We start from the raw sequence: 22,676 nt of genomic DNA, 5'->3' as shown, positions 1-22,676 counted from the left end.
TAGGGATGGCAATGGATAGGATTTGGATCAGATATTGTACTATCCATCCTCAAATCCGAACTTAATACCCTATACCCAAATCCTACCCGATATCCGATCGGATAAGAAAAGAGATACCCGTCCCCATATCCAACGGGTTCAGAGATACCCATAGATAATTCATTTTTCCATATCCAACCCATACCCGTCCCATGCATATCCCATACCTAAAAAAAATAAACAACCAAAATAATTTTATTCATATTATCAATCAAAATAAAATTATCAATTTAATATAGAACATAATTTATAAATCTAAATTTATAGAAATCAAACATAAAAATAGAATTACAATTCCACATAAAATATATAAATAATTAAAATAATTTTATGCATATTATCAACCAAAATAAAATTATAAACATATATATTCGGATATGGATTCGGGATATTATCCATACCCGTAGGTTCGGATCGGATTCGAGTTTGGATAGAAAATAGTACTATTCATATCCTATCTATATCCATACTACAGTTTTCGGATTTTATCCAAATTTGAATTTAAACCCAATCAAATTTTATTTTTTGAATTTGATCCGATTTGAATAGGATGTATATCTATCAGATCGAATCGGTCTTACCATCTCTACGATCATATTCACTTTATAAGTTGGTGGACAGTAAGATCACATAGCCCGTCTAAGTAGTACTTGGTCCAATTAATTGTGCCAAATCCCACGGTTGATAACACTCCACGTGATCCCTTGTATTTTCAGCAATTTTCGATTGCGCGCTATCCACAGTTCACATGCTCCTATATTTGTCCTGGTTGACATCAACCGATCTGGTGCATGCAACAATTTCTCCTCCGGGGTCCACTTCCGCTTTCCACCCCTCTTAAATGCTCACATTTCCAAAGTCTGGAAATTTCTCATGGCCCACCACTCTTGTCTACGGTACATTTGTTGCTCGCATGTTTCTATCCCCTCTTTACTTCTTCTACCCACTCTCAAGAAGACAGGTGTAGGGAGGGAACCTAAACGCGATTTTCATGCATTCAAATGGCGATCCGTAGGCGAGAGGATAAATCCGCGAGCTCGTTCTCGTTCGCCTGTAAATCTTCCAAATCGCGATCCGTAGGCGACAGGATACATCCACCAGCCCGTCCCCTTTCGCCTATAAATTCCCATGCCTCGCCTCTGCTTGTTTTCCGCTCTCCATTTTCTCTCTAGATCTTTTGGGGATATTTTGGGGTTTGTGTTGCTGCATCTGACAATATTTGAGCGTTTTATTTTCTTTGATGGATGGCTGACTTCGATGGACTCTCCGTCGGTGTATCGAAAAGAGGAGGAGCTGACCAGGATCCGTACTGCAAGTTCGCCAGCGAGGTGCTGCAGTTGTTCACGGCTTGGTCAACGCCGCCCTTAACGGCTTCAAACGTCCTCATACTCATCCTCAGCCACATCTTCCTCGGCGTCAGCGTCGGTTTCGTCAGTCAGGTATTATTTGAGAATAGAAAAATTAGTAAATAACACGGAAAACAAAAATACTTCTTTGAATTCTGTATTTTACTAGTGCAACTATTGTTCATCATTTCTTCATGGAGAAAACAAATCAAAACTCCCTGGAGTAATCACACTGCAAAAAAAATGTGATCGGTTGTCTCTCCATTTTCACTACATAGGGGCATCGACAGGCAACTCCAGCCCCTTGATGTTAATTTTCTGTCGAAGTAACACCGGGCTCTACAGCTTTCATAGATATTCAGCATATTTTGTGAGCCCAAATTGTTTACACCTTCCATCTTCTTCCTTCCATCTTCTTCTGTGGTTGCTCTACTACCTCTCATAGCTTTCTTATATTATATTTTGATTGCACATTATGGGGGTATTTGGTTGGGATAATTAAGGTCTGGAATGAGAATCTGAATGGATGACTCCTATTCCAAGTGTTTGATTGGGGGGAATCTTATTCCGATTCCTATTCTAGAGAGGAATGAGAATAATCTATTCCTTTCTGTAGCCCAATCTAGTCTGACCTCAAGGGAGTCAAAATCTCATTCCACTGAAATGAGATTAAAAAAAAAAACTCATTAGGCGTGAGATGTGGGGTGCATGCGCCGTGGCCAGGGGAGGGAATGGAAGAGGGAGAGCTTGGGAAGGAGGTTGGAGGGGACGTCGGCAGTGACAATGGAGGGGCGGCAGCAGACGAAGCGGCGGAGTTAAGGGATGGAGAGGCCGGCGTGACGGCGGAGGAAGTCGAGAACGGCATCGGGCTTCGTCGGAGAGGTGAGTGGGGAGATGGGACCGAGAGCAGAGAGGAGGCGCCAGCGTCGGATGCGAGGGAAGAGGATGGAGGAGCCGCGGACCATCAGGGGGTTTGGAGGGGTGGTGGTGGCTCGAAGGAGGTGCGGGCCATCAGGGAGGGTACGGCGTGGGAGAGCTGCAGACCACCAAGGGTTTGGGGGGCTGGTTCGGAGAAGGTGCTGGTCCCGCGGGGGTGGGGGAGGGGGTGGCGCGGGGGGTCAGGGGGGGCTGGTGGTGGTGGCTTGGAGGAGCTGTGGGCTGCGGGTGGGGGTTGGGGGGGCGCACAAAGAAGTGGAGGAGGTGCGAGGGGGATCGGGATGTGGTGCGAAGGAGACGTGGGGGGTCGGGCGGAAGGTGCGGGGGGCAGTGCAGAGGAGACGCGGTTCGCGCTGACGGAGGTTGGGGGGGTTGGGTGCGGTGATGCCATAGGAAGAGAGAGGAAGATGAAAGGAGAAAAATAAATAAATCCCCCTTCACCTCTTTATCTTATAAAAATAAAATAAAATAAAATAAAATAATAATAAATAAAATATTATTTTTTAAAAAATAATATTTTTGAATTCGATTCCTTTAAATGAATCAAACAGCAATAATAGGAATCATCCATTCCGATTTCGGACACAAACCAAATGCTTCACGGGATTAGACTATTCTGATTTTGATTTCAATCCATTCCGATTTCGATTCCGATCGTAAACTAAACACCTCCTACCTGTTTTTCTTATTTTATCCTCCTCATGTTGTAGTAATGTATCACAGGTCCCCGTTAGGTGGCTGCATTTTTGCTTTCCAAGTAGAGCTGGTTTGGTCTCTTCCTGTTGGTACTCTGTACTTTTTTTTTTCCCCTATATATAACGCATTCTAACATTGATAGCGTAGCATCAGTTAGCCCATCGTTACAAAACGAGAAAACTATCTTGCTACCCAAACAAACATACGGTAGCTCAATACACAAATATAAACAAGATGCCCCACAAAGCATAATAAGAGAAGGAATAATGATAACTGTGTCCAGCAATATCATAACAAACGCACTTCAATCCTACCACACTAAAAACCAAACAAAACAGTCACAACAATAAGGCTTTCCAGCATGTTTCAATCCATACTTGTCTTCGGTCATCTCAGCAGGGCTTTGTTTCAATAAGTCACAACAGCAGACTGTCACAAGATTCATTGGTTCTTGATTTGGCTTTATCACCCATAAGCTGTATATTGTGGGATTTAAGGAGACTGCCACTGGATTTCTTGTTGTTTTATATTTTCCACCATATCTACTTTATCATTCGTACTTTAGCTTCTTATTCTGTTCTCTTGCCGTTTGGAACTTTGTCTTATGGTATAGGGTTGTTACTTCTTCCCATTACCTGTCTCACGTCTTAAGATTCATATGTACTCTTCTTATATTCTACCATACTGTTGCTGTATTCCATGTCTATCTTATATTTCCTTTCGCATGGAGTGTTGGCACTACTTCTGTCTTTATAGCGCAAGCTCCTTTAGTTGTAAACTGTGTCCATCACATTTGATTTATGAGTAAAGTTCCACCTACTTCTACAAAAAGCAAGCAAACAAACAAACAAATAAAACAGTCCAAACAACAGCCACCCTTCTTGAAATAATATATGAGAAGGAATAAAGTTCAACAAAATGCAAAAGAAGACAGACAATATGGATGTCGGAAACATTGTACCAGAAAAGCAACTGAGAAAAATTATAACTTAATTTCTTTGATGTATCTTCACACGAATGAAGTAACTAGATTGTCTTCTTAATTATTTTGATGATGATTACAATTTGCTCCGGTGTACCTCTCGAAGATGGCCTCTACCCACTGGTGAGGCATGCTGAACATTGGCTTCCAACTAATGACCACCATCGGCATCTTCACCACCAATGTCATAAACTATGAAACAGCCAAGATCAAGGGCAGATAGGTTGGTGCATAAGTCTTGTGCTTGTCGCTGTCCATCATTACTCTTGGCTCTCTAATTCTCCCCAACACCCCCAACTCCCTTGTCGAGAGTGGCCATAATGACGAGGCCCAAAACATGCTACGTCGCATCCATGGAGTTGATGAAATCCTTGAGTATAATAATCTTATTGTTGCCCGTGAGGAGTCAATGCAACCCTAGAGAAACATTATTCAGAAGAAGTACCGTGCTCAACTCACCATGGCCATCCTCATTTTCTTCTTCAAGCAGCTTACTGGCATTAACATCTTTATGTTCTACGCTCCCATACTCTTCAAGAACATTGGATTTGTAGGTGAGGCATCACTTAGGTCATCTATTATCATGGCTAGTTAATATGTTTGCTACCTTAATCTCCATCTTTACTGTCGGCGAGCTTAGTCGGTGGAAGCTTTTCCTACAGCGTGGATCCCAAATGCTTGTTTGCCAAGTATATCAACTCTCTATTCCTGAAACCTAATGACAGATTGCTTAAAAGTTTGTCGGCAATCTTTTATTAAAGTTGTTGCACCATTAGGAACGACCATTATCATAATTCAAAGAGTAGCCTTACTTTTAGGATTAGATTTTCTGGAAAGACAATAATTTTTCTATTGTCCTTTTCATCTCATCAGTTTTGAACTGTTGTTTTTCATAAATTCTTTATAAAGATGGCTATCATGATTTTCAAAGCTTAATTCTAATCCTTGTTTTGCGATCTAGTTTATGTATAAATATTTTGTGAGAAACCATAAGTTAGTCATCATCAAGTCCATCTTATTTGCACTAACCCATATCATCTGTTGTTGATGCAAATGCTAAGGCATCCTTGTTTTTTTTTGTGCAGATCATCGTAGGGACACGGGTTGCAATCAAATTTGCGACTAATGAAGTAGAAAAGCATATTAATGGGGACGGTAATATTTTGCCCAACTGATCGGATCTTCAGTAAGAATGTCTTACTAGACACCAACCACCCCAACGGGCTCCAATACCATGCAAAACCAGTAATGTAGATGCAGTCACATTGCTGGTTTCACATGGTCTTGGGGTCCATTAGGGTGGCTGGTGTCCAGCCAGATATTCTCACTAGAGATTCGGTCAGCTAGGCAAAGTATTATCATCTCCATTAATATGTTTTTTTGCTTCATTATTGGTCAGGTTTTTCTAATTATGCTGTGCGACATGAAATTTGGCTTATTCTATTTTCTTGCGGCATGAGTGCTGATAATGATAATTTTTATTGCCCTCTTTCTGAAGAATGTGCCAATTGAATAGATGGTTCTAGTCTGAAAGACTCGCTGGTTCTGAGGCAAGTTCATCGCTGATAAAGACGCATATGCTGGCAACATTGAGATGTGTAGTGGCATGCCAATTGATAGGTTCATATGATGCTTCTAAAATCAGTCAGATCCATTAACAAGTGATCATGGGTCCTGAAGAGATCCTAATTAAAAGTCGGGATTCATATGTAGGTTAGATTATATTCAATCATTTGGTTCTAACAAAATATACCTTGCATGAATCCTTACATTGAGTTTGCACCCAGAGTCTTGTAGAGATATAGACATAAAGGCATTAATTTGATTTAATATGATATCCTTTACTATAATTAATTCGACATTTAGCTATTTGACTTATTTATAAGAATGTACTAAACCCTCAACTATGGATTCCTCAAACCTTCACCTCATCGATTAAATCATTCGACAGCAATACAAATCTTCTCCTACAATGATTGCAAATTTTTTCCTACAATGATTCAACCGATGAGGCGAAGGTTTGAGGAATCCATAGTTGAGGTTTTAGTACATTCTTATAAATGAGTCAAATAGCTTCATGTCAAATTAGTTACAGTAAGGGATATCATACTAAATCAAATTAATGCCTTTTATGTCCATATCTCTATAGGACTCTGAGTACAAACTCAATGTAAGAATCCATACAGGGTATATTTTGTTAGAACCAGATGATTAAATACCATCTAACCTACATATAAACCCCGACTTTTAATTAGGATCTTCTCAGGACCCATGATCACTTATCAGTGGATCTAACTGATTTCAGAAGCATCATACGAACCTACCCATTGGCATGCCACTATGCATCTCAATGTTGCTAGTATATGCATCTTCATTAGTGATGAACTTGCCTCAGAACTAGTGAGTCTTCTGGACTAGAACCATCTCTTCAATTGACACAGTCTTCAAAAAGAGGGCAATAAAAATTGTCATTACCAACACTCATGCCGCAAGAAAATAGAATAAGCCAAATTTTATGTCGCATAGCATAATTAGAAAACCTGGCCAATAATGAAGCAAAAAAATATATTAATGGAGATGGTAATACTTTGTCCAGCTAACTGGATCTCTAGTGGGAATATCTTGCTTGGTATTAGCCACCCCAATTGACCCCAAGACCATGTGAAACCAGCAATGTAACTGCATCTACATTACTGGTTTTGCATGGTATGGGGCCTGTTGGGGTGGTTGGTGTCCAGTGAGACATTCTCACTGAAGATCCGGTCAGTTGGGCAAAATATTACTGTCTCTATTAATATGCTTTTCTGCTTCATTAGTCGCAAATTTGATTGCAATCCGTGTCCCTACGATGATCTGCACAAAAGAAAACAAGGATGCCTTAGCATTTGCATCAACAGTAGATGATATGGGTTAGTGCAAATAAGATGGGCTTGATGATGACTTATGGTTTCTCACGAAATAGTTTATACATAACCTAGATAGCAAAACAAGGATTGGAATTAAGCTTTGAAGATCATGGTAGCCATCTTTATAGAGAATTTGTGAAAAACAATAGTTCAGAACTGATGAGATGAAAAGGACAATAGAAAAATTATCGCCTTCTCAGAAAATCTAACCCTAAAAGTAAGGCTACTCTTTGAATTATGATAATGGATGTTTCTCATGATGCAGCAACCTTAATAAACGATTGCCGACAAACTTTTAAGCAATCCATCACTAGGTTTTAGGAATGGAGAGTTGATATACCTGGTAAACAAGCATATGAGATCTTTGCTATAGGAAAAGCTTCTGTCGGCCAAGCTTGTCGACAGTAAATATGGAGACTAAGGTAGCAAACATATTAACTGGCTGTGATAACAGATGACCTAAGTGATGCCTTGCCTACAAATCTAATGTTCTTGAAGAGTATAGGAGCGTAGAACATAAAGACATTAATGCCCGTAAGCTGCTTGAAGGAGGGAATGAGGACGGCCATAGTGAGTTGAGCACAGTACTTCCTCTGAATAATGTTTCTCTAGGGTTGCTTTGACTCATCGTTGGCAACAACAAGATCATTATACTCAAGGATTTCATCAACTCCACTAATGCAATGGAGCACATTCCTGGCCTCATCATTATGGCCATGCTTGATGAGGGAGTTGGGGGTGTCGGAGAGGAATAGAGAGCCAAGAGTGATGATGCCAGCAGGGACAATGGCAAGCGCAAGGCTTACACACCAGCCCCATCCGCCCTCTTGGCTGTTTCATAGTTTATGACATTGGTGGTGAAGATGCCGATGGTGATCATTAATTGGAAGCCAATGTTTAGCATGCCTCGCAGGTGAGTCGGGGCCATCTCCGAGAGATACACCGGAGTGGACTGTAATCGCCATCAAAATAATTAAGAACTAGACAATCTAGTTACTTCATTCGTGAAAAGACACATCAAAGAAATTATGTTACAATTTTTCTCAATTGCTTTTTCTGGTACAATGCTTCCAACATCTCTATGTGGTGTTACTTTGACAGAATATTAACATCCGCTAACCTAATCAAGAAGGGGCTGGAGTTGCCCTGTCGGTGCCCCCTATGTAGCGAAAATGGGGAGACAACATATCACATTTTTTTGCAGTGTGATTACTTTTGGGAGTTTTGGTTTGTTTTCTCCATGAAGAAATCATTACATGAAAAATAGAAGCACTAGTAAAATACGAGATTCAAAGAAGTACTTCTGCTTCTGTGTTATTTACTAATTTTTTTTCCTCAAATAATACCTGATTGGTGAAGCTGACATCGAGGAGGATGCAGCTTAGGATGAGCATGAGGACGTTCCTGGAGAAGCCATTGACGGCGGCACCGACCAAGAAGGTGATCCCGCCGCCGAACATGGACTACTTCCTGCCAAACATCTGTTGGGGATCCATGATAAAATCCGTTTCCCATGAGAGCAGAGTACGATCCAAATGAACTAACAATCAAATACTATTGAAAAATTGATATTAAACTAAACTTAAAAATTTACAGATCAGAGGCATGCAATGGACTGTCTTAAGGTGATTTCTGACCCTCCTGCATGATTATACTGGAGAAATCCATCCCAAGATACAATCGGATACCTTTTCTGCAGGCACGACTGTAGAAAGGAGGACAAAAGCTTGAACCCAGTAGATGAAATATCACAGAAATATTTTAAAAAAAGATTGGAAGAAGGCTTAGAAGAGAGAAATATCTTAGATTAGAAAAGAGAGTATTTTCTTACACACTCAACCCCTCTATCATGAGCCCAATTTATAGGCCCATGGATTAGCCATTTGGGGCCTTTGGGCTTCTATGCAACATTAAATCACACATTAAACATGGTTTTAAGGGGTATAAAAGCATTAATTGGTCCAACGGACAAAACATTAATCATACGGTATTTATCCTGAATTAAATAAAAAAAATGGTAATAATCATTAAAAGAAAAATAAATAAAGGAAAAATAAAATATGGGACTAAACATCGTAAAGGTTTGGTTGGAATTGGTTAGAGAAAATTTTGAGTTTTCAATTTCCTTCAAAACACCAACAATCCTCCTCAAAATTTAAAATTTTTAAAATAATTTAAAACTTAAAAAATAATTTTCTATCAAGTATATATACTGTGCAATAGGTAAAGTATCTTTCATGACTTAATTTCACTTAGTATTAATAATATCAATCTGAAGGGTACGGAGTGAATCACATCTTGAACTACATTTTTTTAAATCAGATTTCTAGTATTATACACACAACATAGAAGCTCTTGTCACGGTTTGAACATTAATGGCTGTGTGCAGGTATCTTGATTATTTTATAAGAGTTTCTAGAGATTGCCTACATCCCTAACCGCAGCCAAATACGAATACTCTCATATAGGTGAGCCCCTCTAGGGATGTGTGTAGTGTCATATCTCGAGGAATATCTATTAGATCTTATTCAAAAATAAACTTTTTCTAACTACTACGTAGGAACACTAATCACTATAGGGATGGGCTGGAGTGTAAGGCTCATATACCAGATAAATCACATGTGCTCCCTAACCAACCAATCAATTTGTTATTATCACATGGAACTTCCTTTAAGGGATCTTCTATCACAGAGATTGGGTTCCCATTGCTGGAAGGTCCTTTATAGGTTAAACCCCATCTCCCTCACTCTAAGACCTTAATCCTATTTATGTCTTTTATAAGGCAGACCGATAAGAAAGAATATTTCCCCCACAATTTCTGAGATATATTAGAACTTATAGAATTGACTATGTTAGAACATAATGCTCAAATAAAAACAGACTTGAAATATCTGTGTATTTGATGATACCGAACATATTCCAGATTTTTCACTATGGGCTACAAACAGACTTGAAATCCTGCCCTGTGATATTTCTTGTTTTGCTTATTATTTTCTCTCAAGAAGATTTTGTGTTTCTTTCCATAAATTGTAAATTGTTTGCACTTCTTTAGACTGAGTCCTTCATCTTAATGAAATGATCTTGAGCATGTACTGTTGTTAGCCTTCGATTTTCTTAGTAACCATGTCATTAAGCTGTTAAAGTGATACATTCTGTATAAGCATGTGGTGGAATCTGCTGATCATTTCTTTCATAAGTAATCCTTGAATTCCAAGTATTTAGATTTTGAATATGTTTTCTTTTGGCATGCTACAGGGTCAGTTGAAGGTGGGTTTGAGGATCACTTCTCTTCCTTTTCTCTGGTATATATAGAATTTTGATACAGCAGAAACAAGAGAATCCTATATGGTCATGTATTTGTTTAGAGGGAGGGCTTCATTTGATGGTTTTATCTTTTTCTTTTTCCTTTTTCTGTGCATGTACATGCATGTGTGCATGCTCGTATATGTTTGAAGGTGGTTGTGGACCACCATGATTATTGGTGTATGGCCCTGCTTACAAACAAGTAGGATGTGAACAGGATAGTCTTGGACATATTCAAAATTTTCTGTTGGGTCAAACCATGTCTTTGTCTAAAACAACATGAATGTGGCCCCAGATAGGGCATTGGGCTAAGCCTGTATGCATAAATGGCATCTTATTGCTAAAGTTTGTGTTTGGGTGCAGGCTGAGGAACATATAAGAAGTTGCCATCCTCAAACTTCCTTTACATTTCTTTCCTCACCCATTTTTATAGATAGATTAATCCTGCACTAGCTGCATTATATATTGGCAAATTAGCTTGGATACATCTGTTACTTTCAATGCATTTCATAATCAATGGTGCAAATAACAGCTTTTTTGCAGCTTTTGATCTTATTCACCTCAAATATGATATAATGCAAATGTAGGAGGTGGTTACCAGAATTTGTAATTGCAGTTCTGGGACTGATCAGCTGCTGAAGGAGTTTTATGTCCCCAAATATATACTGCTACCAGAGTTATGAGTAGGGCATCTTTCCCAGTTATCCTGTGATAGTTTTTATCAACACCAAAAGCAGTGGTCAAATTGCAGGTGATTTGATTGCAACATATCATGCACTTCTCAACAGAGTATGGGTACCATTCATATACAGAAGATTGTTACTTCAAATATTTTCTCATATGATCATATTTTAAACTTAAAACTAATTTGTGTCTAATGTAGACTAAGAAAATGCATTCAGAATGCGTGGGTTCTATTTAAATTGTATAATTTTCAGGTTTTGGATTTGAGAGAGGAAGCATCAGATAAGGTGCTGCACAAGCTTTATTGCAATTTGCAAAAACTCAAGCCTGAGGGAGAGAGTCTTGCTGCTGAAATTGAGAGGACATTGAAACTGATAGTGAGTAAAAGGGTTCAAAATAAAATTAAGAAAACATCCCTCCTTGATCCTTTATGTACTGGTAATATATCTGAAATTTCCAGTCCTGCTAGTTTAATATTTGACATACAGGTATTTCATTAGGTTGCATGTAGTGATGGTACAACAAGCTGGTCTCTTGGAGTAGTTTGCGATCTCAAACTGGTTGTGCTTTTAGGAACTGGAAACAACCTTCCATTTTCATTTAGGGCTATTTTCAGACCAAGGCTCATGATGATCCAGGAATCTACTATTTATGATGGCAACTCTTGGAACTGACCATGTGAAGCTGAAACTCCAAGAATGTAGCCTCTAGAATCTAGATAATAATTGTGGGAGAAGGGGGAACTTGTAGGCCCACATCATTGTGAGTTGTCCCACAATAACCATGCCTTTCCCCGTTCTGTTACTCTTGCAGCTTCTCCTCAAGCATCCGTTTTGTAATTAGAAACATGGGCAGAGTGCGTGCAGAATGCTATTATGGATGTTTGCAAGGTCATTGACAGACCACATGCATATGCACTACACATCCAGATTCTTGCCTGCACACACACACACATTCATCTTTAAATATTTTTGTGTTTTTGTGCAATTATATGAAAATAAGGTTCTTTCCATATGAACACTTTGGACCAGAATAATGAGGATTTTTGGAGTTTGCTATCCAAACTTATAACAAGATATACTGCTTAATTCTTGTCAGACTAGGAAAGAGTTCAATTCATATTAGGGCACTCATTCTTGAATTTTGTGTTATTTTTCATTCATAAAATGCACTCTTCTACATCGCAGGGTAAGAAGAATCCTGGCACCGATGGCCAGTCTGTGAAATCTTTTCGAGAGGAAATGATGAAAGAAAGAGAAATGAAAATTGATAGGTAGAGCACCTTGTGAGACCTGCTTTTTAGGATGAGAACTATAAATGTTCGTTAGATATGTTATCTCATTTTCTTTGTTTTCATAGAAGCTCTTTTTTTTTTTTTTCATTTTCATTGGTTTGAATTTGCAGAATCTGGTAAAGGATAAGTAAGGCAAGAGTAAGCGTGCACTCTTTTATGACATTTTAATTTTAGAGGCGAAAAATTCTTTAATTGATAACGATTTCGTACCTCAGCTGGATGATATCATCATGTGAAAGTGAGCTTCGTAGCAGAGTTCTTGTGATCCAATTGCTCATCTGGAGTTGTCATATTCACTGCATGTGTTTCATCGTGTTTCAGATACAGGCTCAATATGGTAAGATAGTCTCCTATTCATCCATATTATTTCATATTAATATTGGTGCTCCAATAGACTATAACATATTTTTTAGGCTTTAGAACTGTTGTTTATGTACCTATTTTTCCAGAAATTTTAGATTTACTTTATGCTCTTTTGATTGAAAGTAATTATACGACATGTAAGCTCAGTTACTTGCAGGTGGTGATTTCAGCTATTGCTTTTTGAAAGCTCAAACTCATATGTAACTTAGCTTCAAGAGTAAGCTCAACTGCCAACCAACCTGCAATCAAACAATTGTTATTTGAGTTGAAGCACTTTGGCATTTGGGGGCATTTATTAATGTTGTGAATATCACTTAAGATGCTGTAACCATAATTGCTCAATTCCAGCATCATGCAACCATAGTGACGAGTCTTCAGCCAAGGATTTGTACATGAAAGCACATAGGTTTTTTGTTTTTCTTATGCGTGCATGATATTTTTTTTGTTTAAAATCAAGCAGGGAAGGTAAAAATTTGTAATTTAGGGAAATGAGTGAGTAGCATATGGGGAAGTGAGAAGGATTTTAGTCATATGATTTATAGAACTAGGATTTAGAAGATCTAGATTCAGAGGTAGAAAATCGAAGAGAGTATTATTTGCAACATTCTAATGTTTCATTTATCGAGTTTTTAAGTTTCAGCCAGAACCAATCCATTTTGGCTAAAATGTAAACTTATCAGTTTTGGCCTAGACGAAATTGTTGACCTCCAGTTTCAGGTTTTCGGTTTGTTTCAATATTTTGGTCTGTTTTAGTATCAGAACTGACCGATTTGGACAAATTTCATTGGTTTCAGTCAATTGCAGTGGAAATTATAATCTATAGATGCTATTTTAAAGCTCTATTTTACAGTTTGATGTCATATTGTAGCCATCACCTCATTTGTTTAAGTGCATAGGCTATATAATTAATGTGTTTTCTTTCCTTTTCCCTGAGTTAGAAAGAGGGGATATGCAATAATTATAACCCTTTATGGGACAACGCCTTTACTATACAAAGATTACCATAAGCAACTAATACAATACTTTTCACAAAAATAATATTTTTATATATAAAATAAATGTAAGATTCATAGCTGCATGCATTTGATTAAATAGTCTCTTAACCTCAAATATGTGAAAAATAAATGCTTAAATTCAACATATTTGTTGGTGCTAATAAAAAAATGAATAAAAGTTTTAATGTACTAGGCACTAAAAAGCTTCATATCTGCTAAATATAATGAATTGTACTATGCGTTACTTTCATTTTTGGCTCATTCAGTTTTATGGTTGGAAGGTAGAGTGAGTCTGAGGAGGCCCAGATAAATGATTGAGTTAGACCATATGGTAGAGATTAAAAGCTTTATAACGCAAGCTTGGTTTAATATTTACCAAGTTCTGAAGGCTATAGATTGTTTGAAGTGGGTGATATGATAGGAAAGGAGCCGATATTTTGCTTAGGATGAAATAAATTAGTATCCAGTTTTGCCAACTGAGGCCTTAGACTTTGATGAAATTCTCTTGTATGGAATATCAACTTTAGCCTAGATTTGTTGAAACTACAAAATTAAGGAGCCTATACAACACAGAAGACTTTTAAATATTATATGATAACCTTTCATGCTGTCTTCTATTTTTCTTCTATTTTTTGCTTTTTGATTTTTTTTTTCTTGTTCTGTTTACTGAAACTTCAAAACTTCGAGTGAAACTTCTAACATCATGAAAATTGGAACTCTGAAACTTACAGTGCCACGATAAGGAAGGAGCCGAGATTTGGCTGAGGAAGAAACAACTTAATAGTAATATCCAATTTCACTAAGGGAGGCCAGTAATATGGAGTTCTGCAGATATGATAGCTTACTTTCAACACAGACTGAGGCTAAGTGGCTGAATGCATGTAGGTAAGTATGTATGTAAGTATGTAATGTATGTACGTACATATGTATGTACGTGTGTACCAATGTATGTATGTATGATGTCATTGTGCTTGATGTGTTTTTATGTATGTGTCAGTATACTTGATGAATATCTCTTGAATGCAATGTCAACTTCAGCCTATAATTGTTGAAACTGCAAAAAATAAAGATCCTGTATAATGCAAAATACTTCAAATTATCATGTCATAACTTTTCTCCATTTTCTTTTAGTTTTTCTTCTTTTGAATTTTTTTTTTCAACTGAAACTCCAAAACCTAGAGTGAAACTTCTGCAATCACTGAAATCAAAACTCCATGGAAATCAAAACTGAGACCAAATTTGGGTTTTGACTTCATTTACATTTTGAAAAGGATTATTTGAGCTTTAACCTAAGTATAAAGTGGTATTAATGCAACCTACTTGTTGGAGCCTATTGATTGTTCAAGTAAATATTATTTCTCTGCTTCATCCTTCCTATTTGTTGAAATAAAGAGCTACCGGTTAAAGTACACTACTAAGGATAATTTATAGGGGTAACACAGGAGAATGTTAAGTGGAGAAGCACTGGAGCATTCCACTAAGCTTCAAATCTACTTTACATGGTAAACTCATCCTGTTACTATTTTATGTAACAAATATCAGTTGTGATTCTTTGTTATCAATGTTGTCCTTCAGTGATCTCCAAACATTGACACCATAGCTTGAGGCTATTACCGTGGTTGGATTTTGCTTTCTATAATGTTAACTTAATAACATTTCGCCACTTGGCCATTATCATGATGTTGCAACCATGGTCATTTTCTTGTCTCATGCATCTTTCTTTGGTGCCATCTTAGACTGAATTTGCCGCAGCACCTTAGTCTTTTTTGAGATAAATGGAGGGACGCCCACTTGCATAATAATTATTGATGCCCAAATTCTTAGAGATGCACCACCCAAGACTCAAATCCTAGAACCTTTTTTCTTCTTCTTCTTCTTCTTCTTCTCTCTCCCTCTCTCTCTCTCTTCTTCTTTTTTTTTTTTTTTTTTTTTTGAGGAGTCAGGAGAAAAGGGGAGGAAGGGGTTTCCCCCACACGGACACCCGGGTGTTGTCATTCAAATCCAGGTCATTGGGTACCATAGCCCAATAACTTACTAATTGCACAAGTTGGCGCCCATGGAACCTTGGTTTCTAAGCAAAGACGTACAACCATTAGGATAAACCCCAATTCACCTCAGCACCTTGTTATCACCTTCTCAACCAGGTTGGTGCATTCGTGTGATGTGCTTATTCCAAATGTTGGCTCACCATGTTGGACTCATCATTATAATTGCTCCACCTCTTGTTCTAGTCATATGGGTCCTGCTACATTACCCTTCTTGTGATCCTTCTTCCCATTAATAGACTATTATTTATTTAATGAGTTGCAATTTTGATTTTGGACTTCACATGTATTCCAAATTAAATTTGAGCATCGGTGTTAGAGACAGCACTATTCATTAGATTTGTTGTTTATACATGACGATCTATGCATATTTGGTATTTCTGCATTATGTTTTACACATTGATAGTTTGCAATAATTGTGTCATGTTGCTCTAAGTGTGCAGGTGTAACATCCCGGCCCAGAATCAAGCCCAAAACCCAAACAAAAAAAAAAAAAAAGAATGAAGAAGATTCCCGCTGGGAGTCTTCTTCCACCCAAATCACCGGTAGAGAGGTTGAATCCGAGGCGGATTCGACCTCCCCTACACCCTATAAAATCCCCTCTCCTTCCCTCTAAGGTTGGTCACGACGAGCACCGGATTTTTCTTTTATTTTTCTCAAATTTTTTCGTTGAAGCCGTGGATGTCCTCATCGTGTTCATCTCAAATACTCGCCGGAGACCTCACCGGAGTCGGAAGTAAACCCGTCTTCCCCTTCCTCTCTTTTCCACGGCTTCGTGCACCCTCGCCGGCCGTCAGGATCGCCGGAAAATCCATGAATAAGATGACCCCTGTTTTTGCTCTGTTTCGGCCGGACTCTTCCCTCCCTTTTTCAGCCACCAGCGCCGCTATCCATGGTGCCGCACCTCTAGGTTTGGACCCCCACTTCTCTGCCTATGTTTTTCGAAGGTCATGGCCGCCGATGATCGGCCAATGACCGAAGAAATTCAAGAAAAAAAGGGGCGGTCCCCTGTTTTTTTTTTAGAAACCTCCTCTCCCGCCGGTCAAGTCTTGCCGCCGGCGATTCCTTGCTCTCGGTTGTCGGCCGTCGTTGCCGGATCTCCGGTCAAGTCGTCGGAGCCCGAGCCACCCTCTATTTCCTCCCCTGTTTTGGCCCAACGGAACCCGCGGGAAGAAAAGAAGAAAGGAAGAAGAAGAAGAAAAGAAAAAGAAAAGAAAAAGGAAAAAGAAAAAGGAAAAAGAAAAAGAAAAGAAAAGAAAAAGAGAAAAATAAAAATAAAAAATAAAATAAAATAAAATAAAAAGAAGAAGAAGGAGAGAATTTTTCTCTCTCTCCTTTCTCTCTCCTTTTTCTCTCTTTTTTTTCTCTCTCCTCTCTCTATCTTCTCTCTCTATATTTTCTCTCTCTAGACTTTTCTCTCTCTTTACGGATTTTGTCTCTCTAGGATCTTTTCTTCCTCTCTGATTTTATCATGAACCCTAGAATAAACTTGAAGATGAAAATAAGATGATTTGAGATTGCTCCGAAATTCGTGCGGTAGATCTGATCTCAGTCCGATCCTATTCGAAATTTGTAACACTTGATTCATATTGAGTCACCCTGGTAGGACCTTTGATGATCTCGATCATGATTGCCTCATCGAAAGAATACGAAGATTCTCTCTCCACTTTCTCTCTCTACTTTCTCTCTCTAGAATTTTCTCTCTCTTCATGGATTTTCTCTTTCTAAAAGTCTTATGGATCAGTGGAGGATCTAGATAATTAGATAAATCCTAATTTTGATTAATCCTAAGAGAGATCCTCGATTTGTGTATTAGGATCAATTATCGGTAATTTTCTCTATATATGATTTTTATATTTGATCAGGGTCATGAAGAGATACGATTATCTGCATAAGATATCGAGTGGAATATCTTATTAGAGAAATTTATAAATCAAAGAAGAACATTGATTTCTGTGCTTGGATCAGTCACCGGTAAAGGTAAGAATCTCTGTACATGATCACTATTATATATGTGCTATTTTACTGTTGGTCTTGCATCGTTGGTTTTGCATCGTTGGATTTGAGATCGATGAATTTGTTATATCTGAGACACTGTTATTTATTTATGTGATTTTGAGCATGAGTATGTTATATCAATACATATGTATCAGCGATTGATGGTATGATTATATGGGTATGAAATATTACACTGCAAAATTTGAATTGATTAATGAAGTCAAATATTATAGTTTCATGAAAATATAAAGAGAAAGAAAAATATGGTTTGGACTGACCTTGTCATGTGGAATAGCTTGCCAGGAGCTTATGCCTAGGACAGCCCCCACAGGCTTATGTGTGGAAGAATATGATCCGAGAAAGATCATGAAGAATCTGATCCGAGAAAGATCATGAATGATTTGATCCGAGAAAGATCATGGCCACTTTGATCCGAGAAAGATCATGAATATTTCGATCCGAGGAAGATCACAGAAATCGATCCGAATAAAAGATCGTCGCATGATCCTGGTAGTCCAAAGCCAAAGCCAAAGCCAAAGCTTAAGCTAAAACCAAAAAGAAAGGATTAAAGATGATGTGATAATAGAAGAAAATGGAAAGATAAGACATGAAACAATCGTTGAATAAAATTGTTTCACTTATTTAACATATGATGATACATCTCTTTTGATAAAACAGATAATCTATAAATGTTTGCAGTATTCTGGACAGTGAACATCGACTTTTATGTGATATTGCCTATCATTATTTTCAGATTATATTATTATATTGGTGTGATATGGAAATTCTTACTGGGCTGTAAAGCTCACACCCCTTCATTTTCTTTTTCTTCTCAGAGTTACAAGATGTCCATGGTTGGCTATGGTATGAATTTGTGAGTGAGCGGATGCATAGATAGAGTACCGTTGATACCTGATCAGAGGATTGAAGGAATGTTAATTGTAATTATGCAAGTTTTATGAATCATTATTGAAATTAATTGTTATGGTTGATAAGATTGTAAGGATTTAATTTGGCCTTGCATATTCTTTAGGGTTTGCTCTAAGGAGTGTGCGGCCATCACGTATCCGACCTGGGTGTTGGGTTCGGGGCGTGACAGCAGGGCAAATAGATGAGTGCCTGATTGACAAAAGATGCTTATAGACAAATTCTTCTCTGATGCACCAATTTCTTCTGCTGCATGACTTGGGCATTATTGAGGATCTAAGAATATAAATTCATCACAGCAGAAATGAGAATGTCATGATGAATTTGCAGTAAAACTAGGAAGGACATAGCAAGGAAGAAGTGTATTAGAGGAGTTGCAGGAATTGCATCAATCAAGGACAAAGTAAGAGAATTCTGAGCTAGATTGTACGGGCATGTATGATGAAAACGAAAACGTGAAGTGGCTCCACTAGGATGAGGCCCTTCAATCTTTGTTGAAGGATCTAGGGAGATAAGGGGAATACCTAAAATAACATGAGTTGATTGACAAGGATTTGGGAGATTTTAAAATAATATCATAGGTATCCTAAATAGGATATGTGGCAAATCAGGATCTATAGCGCAGATCCCAAGTAATTGGCACAAGGCTTGATGGATATGGTAATGTTTAGTTTGATATGCTGCTATACATCTGGTGGGCATGCCGTTGAGCTTTATCTAGAGTTCCCTCCAACTAAGTCTCTACTTCCACCATGGGAATGAGAGTACTTATTTTTGCACATGAGATTGGTGATGAAAGTAACCTTAGTCTGACATGCATGACATTCGGCAGAAGCCAGCTTCCACATGATTGTATTGAAAGAGTAACATCCAATTTGTGCTTTAGAAGAATGCTTCAGCAGAAACAACAATCATTCATTCAAATGGGTCGAGGAAACTCTGAAAGACCGAAACTACTAATTACCTCCAGCGGTGTTTCATTTCTGATTAACTGCTAACAGATGCAAAATATTTAATAATTTTTCAAGCCATGATTGTGCTTGTGTCATTTTACATTAAGTGGGTTAGCCTTTTTAAAGTTGCTTTCCAATATTTAGTTCCATATAATGTGAGATCCAAATGTTACGTTTGTTTAATTAGCTTAGGCAGCTAATCCTTGTCCTTAATTATTTGCTTTGAGAAGATAGCACTAACATAACACTCACAAAATACTCCTCGCAGGTAGAGATCTGAGAGGCACAAAACCATCCTTGTGTACATCCAAGCTTTACATAGGTATTCTGCAAGGTAAGAATCCATAGCAGGATGACTGTGAACATAAAGGACCCACATGCATCTATTTCTATTTGATATAAACTAAAAATAATAACTATAATCACTATATATAAAATTATTGTTATTGTTGAAGATTAATAAGCAAAACAGAAAATACATGACTCCTATATAATCATGTGGATAACTTTTATCAGCAATAGTGACAGAATTTCATATATATAGAATGCGCATCCTACACATGCATCTAGAAAAACTGAGCTCACCATCCAACAGATTCTTCAATTTTTATGGATGCAACTTGCAGTCAGAATGAAATACATATGATATTTGGGCATCCATCCCTATTAACAAAGCAGAGCATGTCATTTGCACTCCACCCTTTGGTTTTACATATGGTATAAAGAGTTATTTGGTGCATCTGTTTGTTTTAAAATTAAAATCTGTCATAGAAAACTAAAATATCTTAGCAACCAGCAAGAAAATAAATCATCTTAAGATTTAGTGAAATATTTAGATAAAAAAGTACTGTCAAAATTTTGGAAAGCACTCTTTACAAGCGGCCATGTCAGCATGAAGACATTCACTTTCAAGCAGCATATACTTAGACATTGATACTGTATTATGCCAAGTTTGGATGCAAATGACCATATTGAAAGTGTTTATGCAAGATTCATTTTGCATTATTAAAGTTCCTCCGTTCATTTCACCTTAATCACAGTAGTTGTTATACAAAGGTGGTCACCAGATGGGTCGCCCAAAAGACCTGCAGCACAGAACGCCGTCGTTCTGCTATTAGAGGTGCCATCAGGTCAGGTAGGGCCCGGGTTTTGCCAAACCCATATCCGCACCCTTTTAAGTTTCGAATATAACTTTTGTTCCACAATCCATTGAAGGATGAGATCAGATCCAGGTACCTGATTGATATCATATGTTACATATCGGAGGGTTATTGAAGCTAAATAAATAATCCATGGTTTGAAAAAGTTGTCAATAAAACATCCAATAAATATTACACAAGTTAGAATTATGAACAACAGGTACTTTGATGATTATAGATGATAATTATATATTAAAGATTTAAGAAAAATATAATTTAGTTAAAATCAAGTATAAATATGAAAATAAGTTCTAAAATGCCATTATTTTTTTATTTTTTTTAACTTAAAGATGTATAAGTAAAATTGATATATATGATATGTATATATACATTTGTATGTGTATAATCTTCTTTAATATGTTTTCACCTATAGTTCGTTGATAATTACCTTCCAAGCAATAAACCCGTGCTCCACTCCCAGCAAGTGCAAATGAAGTTCCAGTTTGGTTGGTGTTCTTTTTTTATTTATTTATTTATTTTCCCAATCCAGGATGGACCAAATGCTTTGTAGTCCAACGGTTACGATAACACAAATGAAGTTTCTATTGTGGTTAGTGCTCTCTCCTTTTATTTTATCTTTTACAGTTATGTAGTTGGGACAATTGCCTTCAAGCAACAGACCCGGTTCAACTCTTGGCAAATGCAAATGAAGCTTCGGTTTGGGCTGGTGTTGTCTCGTTTTACTTTCCTCTATCTTTTCACTCTTTCATTTTTTTTTTTTTAATTTTTTTTTTTTTTTTTTTGTTTCATTCCAGTTAGACCAAATGCAGTCCTAACAGTATCAAGATGGATAGCCAACAGAATTAATCAAATGAGATTAGCATTTTTGGAATTGGAAGGGCTCTATCTGTAGATTTCCTTGGGATGGTGTTTGCCGGCAAAAGGAAGGAGAGAAGTGGGCCTAAATTATATTAACAGCATGAATCGGGCTGTCCTTCGTAAATGGGATTGGGAATTGATCAAAAGACCTGATGCCCCGTGGACAAAAATAGATCAGAAGGACTTAATGTTCTGAAAGAAAATTTGGATTGAGAGGAAGCACTGCCCTATCAATTTTTCTCCTCTGTCAGCAAGGAACTGGACGCCTTTTGGAACTGTACTTCATTATGGGGAATGGTTCTAATATCAGATTTTAGAACTCTTGGATCAGCTCAGCACCACTCTTCTATCTTTTTGAGGATCTGTGTTGAGAGTCGACATTATTTTTGTTGCCTCTCAATGAAGTTGGAGATATATATGATGTGGAAGGTCTGACTATATGGACCACTCACGATCAATTCAATCGGTTAGGAAGCCTATCAAGCAATTCTCTCATTTTTTAGGCCATCAAGGATGGTTGACGTCTCAGTTTGGAAGCTCATCTAGAATGACACCTTCTCGGTTGACTTCTACTGCAGATTATCAATAATGGTGGCCCCGTTTGTCCTCACTACAAATTTATATATATGGGAAGTTACGTTGCTAGAGAAAGCTGAATTACTCCTATGATTGGCCTTGGAGAACAAATTGTACATAAGGGAGGCTTAGAGAAAGTTGGATGGTTAGTTCTGATTGCTCCTTATATGGATCCAAAGTGGAGTCTATTGCCCATCTATTTAGTAAATGCCCATTTGCAGGAAGCATTTGGTCTAACCTTCACGTACCTCGAGAGCAGGGCTATCCAACCTTCATACGAAGAGGATAAACTTCCAGCCACCCTTAAGAAGAGCATGACACCAGCTAATGATTGCTATAAAGCTGGGAAATTTGGCAAGAATAGAATGCGAGAATCCTTTTAAGAAGAAATAGCTCCATCTCCACAATATTGTCAGCAAACCTTTCATCACTGGGAGAATCGTTTTAATGAGAAGGTGATCGATGGTCATAGGAGGATTTACAGCTCTCTCACCGGTGGTACGTTTCGGTGCACATTAGTCCAACGCAATCATACAACATCTCTCCTTGTATATAATCATTACATTAGATTAATTTTGGGAAAGTACCTAGGGATGGCAACGGATAGAGTTTGGA

General features: G+C 37.8%; 2 pseudogenes; one reads left to right on the top strand and one right to left on the bottom strand.

Moving 5' to 3' along the window:
• Positions 1-2,116: 2,116 nt before the first annotated feature.
• Positions 2,117-22,661, top strand: LOC105032204 (sugar transport protein MST3-like; annotated as a pseudogene).
• Positions 7,273-7,833, bottom strand: LOC105032804 (sugar transport protein MST6-like; annotated as a pseudogene).
• Positions 22,662-22,676: the final 15 nt, after the last annotated feature.

The sequence above is a fragment of the Elaeis guineensis genome, chromosome 2 (genome assembly GCF_000442705.2).
Source record: "Elaeis guineensis isolate ETL-2024a chromosome 2, EG11, whole genome shotgun sequence".
In the NCBI taxonomy this organism is placed as follows: Eukaryota; Viridiplantae; Streptophyta; class Magnoliopsida; order Arecales; family Arecaceae; genus Elaeis; species Elaeis guineensis.
This window is presented reverse-complemented; position numbering and strand designations above follow the sequence as displayed.